At 48.7% G+C, this 13,216-nt stretch overlaps 1 long non-coding RNA gene across 1 annotated transcript; it reads right to left on the bottom strand.

Moving 5' to 3' along the window:
* Nucleotides 1-8,582: 8,582 nt before the first annotated feature.
* On the bottom strand, nt 8,583-11,785 carry LOC144160570 (uncharacterized). Its single transcript, XR_013320393.1, has 3 exons — nt 11,162-11,785; nt 9,883-10,071; nt 8,583-8,920 (listed from the first exon to the last, which is right to left on the bottom strand). It is a non-coding gene; the product is annotated as an uncharacterized LOC144160570 (long non-coding RNA).
* Nucleotides 11,786-13,216: the final 1,431 nt, after the last annotated feature.

Genomic DNA, 13,216 nt, shown 5'->3' with positions numbered 1-13,216 from the left:
TGGGCGCCTCCTCTCCACTTCGGGCGGGAGAGCTCTCGCTCGCGTAGCGGGCGCTCCGCATTCCGACACGTGAGGGCGCTCGTGTAGCGGCCGCGTGACGCGGGAGGGTATTAGTCGAGCGCGCGCCGTCGTCGAGAGCGGTCGCTGGTCCTGCATCTCGATAACGATGATGGCGGACCGGGCAACGGTACCAGCAATAACGAGTGAAATATCTTTCTTTGTAGTTGCGTGCGTGTGTGCAATCTTTCGACTACTCATTAGGATCACGATATCCACCGTAATCGCGCGATCAACAACCGTGCATTCGCACTTACACACTTTCCTCCTCGGGGAAGTGTGAGGGAATTTTTTTGCTCTTTCGAGTATTGGGTCATGAGTGACGGTGTCAAGCTTTCTTTATATCGATCCCGACTAAGGTACGAGTTAGGGCAGTGCTCTTTACTTCCACTATGTCTCTATGAATGCGGAGTATGGCGTCTTGGGAAGAGAATGTCGGTGAAAACCGGTCATCGTATAGCGAAAAGCCTGGTTTTTGTCTAGGGCTCATTCAATGCGGGCCTGAACTATCTTTTCCATGAGTTTGCCTATGCAAGAGGTAAGACATATTGGGCGCAAATTCTTGGTGTCATCAGGTGATTTACTGTGTTTTCGAATTTCAACTACACGTGCCGTTTTTCACGCCATAGGAATTTGTCCACTTTGCCAGGCTTGCTTTATGTAACGTAGGAGGGCTTCTAAGCGGTTGTATGGTAGATTCTGCAGCATTTTATACGGAATTTGGTCTGCTACAGGAGCTGTATTGCTTCGGATGCTTTTTAGGGCATTTTCAATGGCGGTCTTACTGTCATTCGGTGCCATTTCGCTAGGGTTTCCCCACAGGAATTTGGTTACAGCCGTCCACACCTACGTCTCAGAGACCAGATGACAACCCTGTTAGCTGCTCTTGTACACAGACGAAATAAGAGCCTATTGCAAAATCCCGCATAGCCTTTTCTTGCAAATTCCTGCATAGTGCACACTTTTCTCCTACAAATTCCTGTATTTGTTGTGCAATTATTCTGAAGAACAATTTTTTTTTCCAAAATTTAGTCTCCTAAATCAGGCACATTAGCCCTAATATATTTTCCGATCCTGGCCAATCCCCCGATTGGGTATGCACCACAAAAAAAAAGAACAACAACAACAATGACGATGCCCTCCCGTCTGCATCTGTTTTCTCCCAGATGACTATCTGTGCCTAATATTTCAAGGTGTAACTCAGCAATCGAGAGCTGCGATTCATTCTTCACAAGCTTAATGTTACGGTCTAGAGCGGCCAGTTCAAGTTGAAGCCTTCACACTTCTGCCCCTCTCGCGTGTGCCCTTCTTTCACGAGCAGCATTTGACTCCCTGCCCAACCATTTTCTCAGCTAAGTACCCGCCAGTCTTAGCCCTTTCCCAATCTTAAGCAACTATTCTAATTCCATCTCGGCTGCTAAATACTATCCTCTCCGCCGAAATTAAAAGCTCCTCAACTATCTGTAAAATATTCAGAGTCCTGTCGCGGACGCCATTTTTGTGAAGCAGGTTAGAGAGTCCACTTGCGGACGCCATTTTTGTGAAGCCTGTCGCGGTCGCCATTTTTGTGAAGCAGGTTAGAGAGTCCTGTTGCGGACGCCATTTTTGTGAAGCAGGTTGTTTTTTAAAACGGGGAGGGGTTAATCTGACGTAGCGGTGGACGAGGCCGTTGGCTGCTGACAGGGACAACGTGTATTTGCAGGACAAATAACTGAGAAAATAGAAAAATCAGCATTACCTAATCAAGTCCAATGAGCTAGTCCAAAGAGTAAATGTTCTAAGAAAAAAATTTTTTCCTCAAAAGATTTCGCTCTCACGTGTGGGTCTCTTTCGGTGAGTGGCTCGCTGCGCTGGGCTAGGTGCGCTGGGCTCTATGCCCTTTTTGATGCCGGTGCTGCTGCCGATAAACAAGATGTCGGATTCGGCCCGTGTGCTCTGTGGCCAGTCTCGGTTGAAAGTCGTCTCGTCGTCAATGGGGAAGGTGCGGCTCGAAGCGGAGTTTCCCCGAATGTTCGCGTCCGGCAGGTCGCTCCTTAACCGCGTTTCTCCCGCTCTCCATGCCAACCCCGTTTTCTTTGTCTTCACTTCCAAATGATGAAATGGTGCTGTTGCCCGTGCGCTCGCAGTTACCGGAAGAAGGCTGCTGTGAGAACAGCGGCAGAGACGGCGTTGCCAATCTACGAGGCCAGGAGGGAAATCTGGCTCGGCCTTGAGGGGTCCTGGGCGTTCGCGTCCAGCAGAGAACTCGCCGAGAGCAACGTTCCTCCTGCCCCCAGCTTGTCACCTCCTGTCCAACTCCTCTTCTTCTTCCTCCTCCTTCTTCCCAGCGTGCTCGTTTTTCCCGCCCCCAGCACGATTCCTTCGTTGTCTTCGCTTCTTACTCCGGCTCCTGGCTCTTAAAAGCGCCTCCTCACACCAAGTACTAGATTTTCAACATATAAAAACAAGTTCAATAAATAGGAACACAAGTGCGGGAACATAGACGACATTTTAGAAAACACTGCAATTTATCGGAAGCTTCAAGAGAAGAAAAAAGATACAGCAATCCTTACACACAGGAATGCCAAGCTTGGGGTTCAAACACAGTACAAATTACAAAGTGAGTAACACACGGCGTGGAAGAATGGGGAACTTTGTGTGTTCCGCGCTCAACCACAGTCGAAGCAAGAATTTCACTGTGGTGAAGTTGGGGATATTGGGTCAAAGTGTAGCGTATCAAAATAAATGGAATACAGAACCCGCGACATTAACAAAAATTGGTGTACACGCGAGGTAGGACGAATCGTTCAGTGTAACGTAGCGGCTTTACGTTCATTTTCACTACTTTGTATGAATCTTCAAAATATTTTTTATTATTACGTCAAAAATACACTCCTGGCACACAGTCAACATGTAAACGAATTCATAATTGATTGAGGACCGTAAGCATGGTATCGCGTAGCATAGGCAACATTAACAGCAATTTTATTCAATATTCGCTTTGTAACATTTCATTTGTAAGGGGAAGCAAGACCATAAACAGTCAAACCATATTTGATAATACACTCACCCAGACATTTATACACCATTTTTTTCTACCGGAAACGTCACAGCACGACCTCAAAGAATACAAATATATACAAATAAAACGCAACTGTTTAGCCACCTCTTCAATTTGCAAACTCCAGGATAATGTTTCGTCAAAGATCAAACCAAGGTATTTAACATTGTGTACATGATCAACTTCAGAGCAGGAACGACCGAAACATTGAGTACCATACAGAAAAACAGAGTCAGTCGGTTTTCGGACATTATACGGACTATGAAAACATAACAAATTTGTTTTCATGTGTTAACAAAATACTGTTCATATAGAACCAGTCGAGTAAAACACAACTGTCCTCTTGAATAGTGCGAGCTCCATCATGGATGTCTCGCAGGCCAATAGAACTGCATCGACCACGGAAAGAAATGTTTTTATTTAAACGGAATATCGCCTACTTGGTTAAAGGGGTTCTGAAATACCTTGCGCCGATGCATGAATGTACATGTAACTAAAAAAAAGCAATGTATCAGCAATCTCCTCCCGCAAGAAGTTTGTTAAAGCGATGGGTATTAGCTAAGAAATCGTAAATCAAATCCGCGCATTCTCGTCGCGCCGCATTTCCTCCTCAGTTCAACTTTTTCTTCCCTGTTGACGGTGCGCGAGCCTTCCCTCCCATCATGCTGCGCTCCTCAGCGGTGACGTACTTCGGCTATTGCACTCGTCAGACTGTCGTCTGCTACGGGCAAGCTTTTTTGGCTTTTTAATATTTGTTGAAACCATGCATCCCGCACTTCGCTCAAGGCTGGAACAGCGAACGAAAGACCTGGCCACATGTGTGCGGCCTCGCCTTGCCCTTTCACGGTGTACGTTGCTGCAGTTGCTATCGGCGGCACGTGACTTTTTATCGGCGGCGAAGTCGCAGCTGCATGGGGAGGATCGTGCGCTCGTTCTCTTTGATGCACAGCGCACTGTTTACCCAAAAAGCGCCGTCTCAGATGTGGCCTCGATGGTGCTGGGTCTTATCAGAAGGACTGTGGTCCTATTTTGCAGCGGTGGTAATTCTTACTGGCGGGTTGTGAAAAAGACGTTTTAAACCGATACAGAACCCGTGCACAAAGCGCGCTGGTTCGGATCGCTTTATCAATGGCGATGAACGGGAGGCGCCGAGCAAACCAGCACAGCACTCGAGCAGCGTGCACCCGTGTTCAGACAACCTGCACCCATATCTTGTGAACGGTAGTAATAGAGAGTTTCAGAATAACGTACGCCGCCGTACGCAAAGAGTCCGCGCTCTAAACGCAGACGGATGAATAGCGGACGCTATTTCAACAGAATAGCGTGCGTACGTGAGGTCGCTTGCGTTTCCAACATGGCGGCAAGTAGCGCGACAACCATCCATGGTTGCGCTCTTCTGTGGACATTAATTTGGACATTAACCAAATTGTATGCCAGTGTGTTTTAGATGCGGAGCATCTTTTGCTCGGGGGTATGACCCGCGGCGTCGGCGTCCGCACTCACACTACGCATGCGCAACTCTCCTTCTTCCCGCTCTCCAACAGCTGCGTGTTACTCTCTCCACTTCCCTCCTACCACCTGCTTGCGCTTCTCCTGTGTTCTCGCTTCTGCTCTCGCGGCGCATGCGCTACTCTCCTCCTCTAGTCTCCTCTCCTTCAAGTGTGAATATCAAGCGGGTAGAGCGCTTGACGCGTTCAGTGCAGCGCTTGCTTCGGTTGACTCCGTTGATGCTTCCGCTGAAGTGTGATGGAAGCAACAGTCCCGTCAGTGAGTTGGCTTACGTAACCACGCGTCAGCATCAGCCCAAACACTAATAGCAACGTTACGTCCACTCAAGACAAAGCTGCGAAGCGAAGGGTACACGACGCTGAAGGCAAACGCTTGAAGCGAGCGGCGGACCATGAACATCGTCAGCGTGAAGAAGCTTCGAAGCGTCAACGTCGAGCAGCGGATCCTCAGCTTCGGCAACGTCAAGCAGCATCGGTTAGAAAACGTCGAGCGGCGGTACCGGAACTTCGACAACGTGAAGTGGAACGCAAACGTACGAAGCGAGCGGAAAAACCGAACCTTCGAGACGGGAAGCCCTTTGTAAACGTCACCAACGAGAGGCTGCGCCGGATGCTGCACGCGAACGCGAGCACACCGCGAAAGCGGCTGCGCGAGCCGAGAAGCACGCGTAGCCCGACGCTCGCTTCAAACGTGACTTCCTGGACCGGCGCTTCCGACACAGTTGCAAGGTGTGTGACATACTTTGTTTCGACAACAACCTTACGCGGATCGGAAACGTCAAGAACGAAACTCATCGGACCATAGCGCTGTCATTTCTTTGCAACGAGTTCGATGCCAGCAACAACGACAAGAGCAACGCCCCGATGCTCCGCATCATACTCAGGATTCCCCTCTGGAAGATGGGGTGATTTTTTTAAATACGTCGAGTGATTATCACGTCGCCGTCACGCAGATCTGTATCGTCGTAACATCGCTGACTGTCCGAACGAAGCCTGCAGTCAAGCCAAGCCAGCAACCGAAGCTGTGTGTTTGTGTGTTTGTGCATCATGAGGCCATGGTGTGTGTGTTGTGGACGCATTTTTTTGCGATGAAATGCAACTTTGTGCTTCTGCGGGTGGATAGTGCTTCCCATAGTCTCGATTACTTTTCTCGAGCGACGTAGGACTCAACCTCGCATGGGGTATGTGCCGTGTGCCTTCTCGGCTTGCGCGCCAGTTAAGTGACTTGCTGTTCATTCCCGAAAACCGCACACGAGGTGAGTGCCGAATTTACTACGGGCAGGATGAGGCAACCGATCGTCTGTCAATCGCGGTTCAGACTTGCAACGCACGGTGGGCTGTCTTTTTTGTTCGAAACGGAGCTGCGGATTGTTTTGAAGTTGATTAAATGTATGCGTCAAACTAGGGCATTCGGCTGAGTGCGTTCGTGGCGATTGCACGAAAGAAGTGCCATGGGGCTTCAACGCTTTTTTTATAGAACGTACTCAGGTAAGAGAATATCCCTGTCGTCTTCTGGCCATGTTGCATTCAATACAAATGGTTAAGCGTTTGTTTACGTGTTTGGACAGTCGTAAAATGTCGAAGCACTCCGGCACACCGTTGGCAGATCAGCCGGCGAGCCGACGCTGAGCAGAGGACTCATACCTTTGCCGGAAGTGCGTGAAGAATCCGCCCATTAGCATGATATCTACTTCATGACGCACACCTGCGAATCGATGATGCAGACATGTGAAGATGGCGGCGTCCAAAAACCCTCAGGGAGGGGTGAGAAAAGGGCGACAAACTTTGGACCAAGAGTGTGAGCTTCCCGCTGCGCGTAAAAGAGGAATACATGGCACAGATGACGTTGACGACCCAATATAGCGATTGCGCTAGTTCATTTCGTGTGCTTATAACGCCTTTTAGGGCCCCTTTAACATAAACAATAAATAATAAAGGCCCCAGCACAGACCCCTGTCGTACTCCATTGTCTATGAGAAACGTATTTCTAATGAAATTTGACATACGGACACATTGAGCACGACCATAAAAGTAATTATTGCACAAAACTGCGTGTACGGTGATCTTAAACCAAACGTATTTAATTTCTGTAGCAAAGACTGGTGGTAAATTGTGTGAAATGCCTTTCTTAAACCGACAAAAAGGAAAATTACCATTTTGTTGTTATCAATGTTGCTGAAATAATCGGCAAAATATTCCAATAAATCTGTCGTGCTTATTCCTCTGCAAAAGCAGAACTGAACAGGATTCATTAAATCGTGTTTAGTGCAAAATTAACTCGTGTACTTAGGCAATGTTTTCTAAAACACACGACAAGAAGAATAAAATAGCTATCGGTCGGTAATTATCGTACAGTTTTTTAGAACCTTTGTTATGAAAGTGTCTAATCACACTGTTTTTCATTTAGTTTGGAATTTCATAAGTGCCCAAGATTTGATTTAGTATATAGAGAAATATATTTTCACGTTTCTCAACGTTACAAAATAGGTCTCCAATTCTAATTCCATCAAATCCAGCTGATCTAGTTAGCGGTATCAATTTACAACATCCCATTACTCAGTATCATTGACGGTGGGAAAATAGACTGATTTTATATTTGATGATGAAGTATCTTGATGAAAGCGACTTGCTTTTGTGAGGTTTGTAAGTGTGCTTATGGATCGGACAAAGTGATTGTTAAGCTCATTCGCAACTGTCGCGGGAGGTATATCCAGAAATGTTTCTTGGAGCATCATATCCATGTTCTTTTTTTGCGGTCTTTCTACTATACTATTAACGACACTCCATTTTTTCTCTCTGTCACGGCCGGGTGTAGGAACAAATGGTCCCGGAACAAATGACCATGGAACTTAAGGTCCTGGAACTTATGGTACCGGAGATTATGGCCCCGGAACTTATCGTCCGAACTCGAAAGTAGGAACAAATGGTCCCGGAAAAAATGCTCCCAGAAGAAATGGTCCCGGAACAAATGGTCCCAGGCACCTCTTCGGGAAAAATGATTCCATAAATCTTCACAGGGTTCGCTGTTCAATTTTGTTGTATATTGCTGGAGTACAGTTTATAACTTCTTTAGTGTTTTAGTTTTTGTTTTCTTTGCTTTTCAGTTTCCGTTAAACCATTTATCTCAATTTACGCTATTATAAATAATAAACGCGGTATTTCTGCCAACAATGCATTTTTGTACTAGTGCAGAGCACTACACGATTGGCCAGTTTCCGGAATTTTTTACTGGTATTTCCGTCGTTTTTCTCCGGATTTTTTATTTTTGTCTTCGCGTTTTTAATACGTTGAAGAGTAATACTCTTATTTATTACTTCTCTGCCTCTTTCGTTCTTGGATTTTTGAAATGTCTTGAAAGTTTCTGTTTTCCAGTTTTTTTTATCAAAATATCGTTATCTGCCTTATTATTATCTGCCTTAATATTATCTGCTTTATTATTATTATCTCTCACTAAATTATCTGCCTTGTCACTATATAACAAATGAATAGGCTACTCGCATACACAGGGGGAAAGATAGCCACGTGGGAAACATGTGGCTCCTTCCATGTTTTACAGAATACGTAGAGGCATGCCTCAGAAAGAAGCCCCATTAGTTTCTTGTGAGCAAGCACTTCACGGGTGCGTGCGTAGTGAGTTCTCTGCCCTCTCCATCCCCCTCGGAAGTTTTCTCAGTCACCACAACTATGTCCACGCACGGCCAGAGCCCACACTCCCTTCCCGTTCAAGATAGGTTGAGTCCGGCCGTGTTCCAGGGGAGCCGCACCTGTTGCGGGACGCCGCTAGTAAGCGAGGTTGGTGACAGGCACAGCCTCGAGACATGCGGACGTCTCATCGCGAGTATCGGCTGAGCCACTGGTCAAGCCAGGCTGTCGCGACAGTCAGCACCATTGTATCAGCCGATGACGACACGCACACTTAAGTGGTGAGCAGCAAAGAGAGGAAGCTTTATTGTTTCGACGGTTTATATACCCCCGACCCATAGTTGCTGTTTCCGGCTACGCTGCCGCCAGTGTAGCCTGATACATCTTCCTTCCTTTTAAGAATTATGGAATTTGGTTGAACTGTTCATCATAGTCAAGCTTGACGCGGGGCTTTCGAGGTCTGGTCGATCTCCTTTGTACAGGCTGTGACTGTTGTGTAGGAGTGGTGACCCCTAGCAAGGATTGGGCAAGATGGTCTACATCTTCTGGGTTCGGTACTGGCTGGCCGGGTTCGAGCGGCTTGAGGATTTCCTGCTGTGGCGGAATGCTGGAGTCGGTGTCGCTCAAGGTGTCGTCTAGGGGCTCCTCTGTACGAAGCAGGTGTCTCCTGTTCCTGCGAAAGCAACGGCCAGTATCAGTTACCAGGCGGTACGAGCGGGGTGAGCATTCCTCCAACACCCGGGCTTTAGGGTTCCATCCCACATCGCTCTGTAAACGAACTACGTCACCAGGTTGCAGTTGCGAGAGATGACAGCCCTGCATTATCTGCTTGTGCTTTTTCACTTGAGTCCCCCTTGCCTTTCCAAAGTCGGGAAGCCTAGTCCTAAGCCTCCTGCCCATGAGTAGTTCGCTGGGTGACCGTCCATCCTCCAACGGCATTGTTCTATAGTTCAGCAGACCCAGCCAGTGATCATCGCCAGTCAGAGCACATTTACGCAAGGTACGTTTTGCCACTTGCACGCCCTTTTCTGCAAGGCCATTAGACTGGGGAAAACGAGGACTGGATGTAACATGACAAAACTCATATTTGGCCACAAACTGACTGAACTCGCGCGAGGTGAATTGAGGGCCATTGTCCGAATTCACCTCCACTGGAATGCCATGACAGGAAAAGATTGCCTTCAGCTTATCTACGACTTCTGCCGCAGTTGCATTCTGCAACTTTTCTAGCTCCAAAAAGTTTGACTATGTGTCGTATACCACAAGATAGGTCTGATGGGCATACTCAAGTAGGTCAACACCTACCCTGCTCCATGGGTGTTTGGGTACCTCACGAATCCGGAATGGCTCCTGTGGCAGTTTATAAGCAAGTGCCTTGCACGCTGAGCATCTGTTGGCAAAGGCCACAATGTCCGCATTCATCCCCGGCCAAAACATGAGTTGCCTTGCTGTAGCTTTACACTTGGAGAGGCCCAGGTGACCTTCGTGCAACCGTTTTAGCAAGTCGGCTCGCATTGATGAAGGCACGACAACACGGCTGCCTTTGAACAATACTCCATTGACAACGGTCAATTCGGCATAGAATGGTCTGTACAAGCCATCGACTGGGCTATTGTTGGACAACGCCGATATAACCTGTTGGAGAATGGGGTCATGTTGGGTCTCTGTGACGAGTTTGTCGAGGGTCGTTGGCGCTACCAGGTCGAAGAGGACATGGGTGGCATGCACCTCGATGTCCACTGCGAGGTCGTTCGGCTCTCTGGGGATGTTAGTTTTCTGCCGGGACAGCGTATCAGCCAGGACAAGCTGCGAGCCAGGAACATACTGCAAGGTGAAGGTATACTTCAACAACCGTACGAAGAATCTCTGCAGCCTGGGAGCCACGTCATTCAAACCCTTTTTTGAAATTGCGATTAATGGCTGGTGGTCTGTTTCAAGGGTGAAGTCAGCAGCATACACAAAATGACGAAACCTTTCACAGCCGAACACCAAGCCCAAAGCCTCCTTTTCAATTTGCGCATAACGTGTCTCAGGGTCCGAGAGTGCCCTCGATGCATAGGCCACTGGCCGCCAGATTTCTCCATGCAACTGTAAGAGCACTGCTCCGAGGCCTGTGGGTGAGGCATCAGTGGATATCTTTGTGGCTTTCAAAGGGTCGAAGACTGCCAACACTGGTGGCTGCGAGAGTATGTCCTTCAACTCGACAAGTTCCTCTGCGTGAGGGGGACGCCACTCAAATTCAGAGTCCTCGCGAGTCAGGCTACGCAGGTTCTTTGTTTTCTGTGCTAAGTTTGGAACGTACTTCCGAAAGTAGTTGATCATGCCCAACAAGCGGCGCAGGGCCTTCTTATCTCCCGGAGTGGGCATGTGGGTCAGACCACAGACCAAACTTGGGCTGGGTGTGATGCCTTCAGCACTGATGACATCTCCCAGGAAACAGACCGCGCTTTGAGCGAATTTACACTTGTTCCGATTAAAGGTTAACCCTGCTTTGCGTGCCGCTTCGAGCACACGTAGCAACCTTTCATCATGTTCTTCTTGGTCTCGACCCCAGATGAGGATATCGTCTATGTAGACGCGAGCACCCTCTATGCCCTCAAAAATCTCGGACAACACTCTCTGAGACACCTCTGGCGCTGAGGCTATGCCAAATGGTAGCCGTAGAAAACAGTACCGGCCAAACGGTGTTCCGAAGGTACAGATCTCAGACGAACTGGGATCGAGCGGCACTTGGTGAAATCCAGCTTTAGCATCAAGAGTAGTGAAAACAGTGGCTCCGGCCAGGTCAGATTCGATGTCTTCGCGCCTGGGCAACTGACAGTGCTCTCGCTTTAGGTTCTGGTTTAGCTCCCGCGGATCCATGCGCACTCTGATCGAGCCATCCTTTTTTTCTTATCAACACGAGTGGGCTTACACATTCGCTGGGGCCGGGAACTTTGCGCATGATGCCCTCCTTTTCCATGCGATCCAGCTCCGATTTCAGTGGCGTCCTCAGGGCTTGGGGCACACGCCGTGCTGGCTGGACTATTGGCTGGGCTCCCTCGCGCAGAGTCAGATGGTAGGGGCGGCCCAAACAACCAGTTCCTGAGAACACGTCCGGAAACTGACTAACATTGTCTTCCTCCTTGACAGAGTCGACCCTCGATACTAAGCCGAGTTTTTCGCTAGTTTCCAGGCCAAGCAGGGCTTGATGTCCATTCTTGACCACGAAGAAGTCTACTGGCGCTGTGGTGCCGTTCATCTTCAGCTGGAGAGTAACCAGGCCTATGTGCTTGATTATGCCTCACGTGTAGCTTCGAAGTGTTGCTGGGCTGGGCCGGACAGAAGCATTCTTGCTGAGCTTGCTGTACAGCGAATAGGGCAACAGGTTGTCCTGCGACCCGGTGTCGACTTTCAAGGAGAGTTTGCCTGTTGCACCCACACCAACCGTAACAAGCCACTCTGGACGCGACGCAATCGTACACACTCCAACATCCAGGATGTCAAACTCCCCTGACGACTCGTCACTGGCAGTGTTCTCTTGGCACGAGCTAGCTGTTTTCCCACGCGCTTGGTCCATTGCAGTTATGCAGCAGCTCAGCCGGCTCTTGGGCTTTGAAGGGCAGCGGGCGACAAAATGATTGCTCTTACCGCACCGAAAGCATGTTTTCCCGACGGCTGGGCAGGCTCGGTCATCGTGCAGTGTGTTACACCTTGTGCATCTTGAGCGCCGGACCCTGTGCTTTTCCGGCCGCACGGCATCGACGCACTTCTCCGGCCGCACGACGTCTACGCACTTCTCTTGATCATTCCATACCATGTTTTGCCTATCTGCGGCATCCGTTGCTTGACAAAGGCGAACGGCTGTTTCCAGCGTCAGATCCGTTTCCTTGAGCAGCTTTGTTCGCAGCTTTTTGTCACGGATTCCGTAGACGACCTGGTCCCTCAACATAGACTCGGCCATACTTGAAAAACCGCAAGACTGAACCTTGATTTTCAGGTCACGAAGAAATTGCTCAAAGGGCTCACCTTCCGCTTGCTGCCTTCTTCGGAACACGTAGCGCTCGTAGATCTCATTTTTCTTTGGGACACAGTACTCCTCGAACTTTTTCACTACCACATCGTAGTCGTCACGGGACTCTCCGTCGGAAAACTTGAAGGTGTTGTACACCTCAAGCGCCTCTTCGCCGGCAACGTGCAGGAGCAGCGCGACTTTCTCGGCGGGCTTCTTTGAGGAGAATCCGGTCGCTAACATGAAGATGTCGAGGCGCTGCCGGAATAGCGTCCAGTTTACCTCAAGGTTGCCCGAGCCCATGAGTGCTGGCGGCTGACGTAGTGCATCAATTTTGCAAAGGTGTCCGAAGCAGGGTTACAACATTACGGCGATAATTCGGCTGCCGGCTGCGCCATGTATCAGCCGATGAGAGACGACACGCACACTCAAGTGGTGAGCAGCAAAGAGAGGAAGCTTTATTGTTTCGACGGTTTATATACCCCCCGGCCCATAGTTGCCGTTTCGGGCTACGCTGCCGCCAGTGTAGCCTGATACAACCATGGCAATGAGCTAAGAAATATTTTACCGAAGCGAGTGCACTTAAGCCACTAAATAAAAATTATGGCAGACCGTTATTGTATTCTCTTCAAACACCGGCTGCGGTCTGCCCAGTACACGCTGATTTTGATTGAATTGTCTGCCACTGTTTTGCCATGTATTGAAAATAACAAAAAGGCGAGAAAAAGAAGCACGCGAGGACGTACATGTGTGACAGAAAATTTGTATACCGCATTTCACTCAAGTACGAATGGTGGGACCAATTTTCCTAGCCTTAGCAAGTATATTATAAATGAACAGGTGCAGAATACGGTGTGCACAGATACGTACGTATAAACATAAATACATTGACCCCCGTCCTCCCCTCATGCAGGCGCTCATGAAAGAAGCAGTAGTTGTGGGACCATTTTTTCCTAGTTTGAAGTTTGGACCGTTTGT

This window comes from Haemaphysalis longicornis, unplaced genomic scaffold (assembly GCF_048455015.1).
Source record: "Haemaphysalis longicornis isolate Haplotype H1 unplaced genomic scaffold, Haemaphysalis longicornis Haplotype H1 scaffold_107, whole genome shotgun sequence".
NCBI lineage: Eukaryota > Metazoa > Arthropoda > Arachnida > Ixodida > Ixodidae > Haemaphysalis > Haemaphysalis longicornis.
This window is presented reverse-complemented; position numbering and strand designations above follow the sequence as displayed.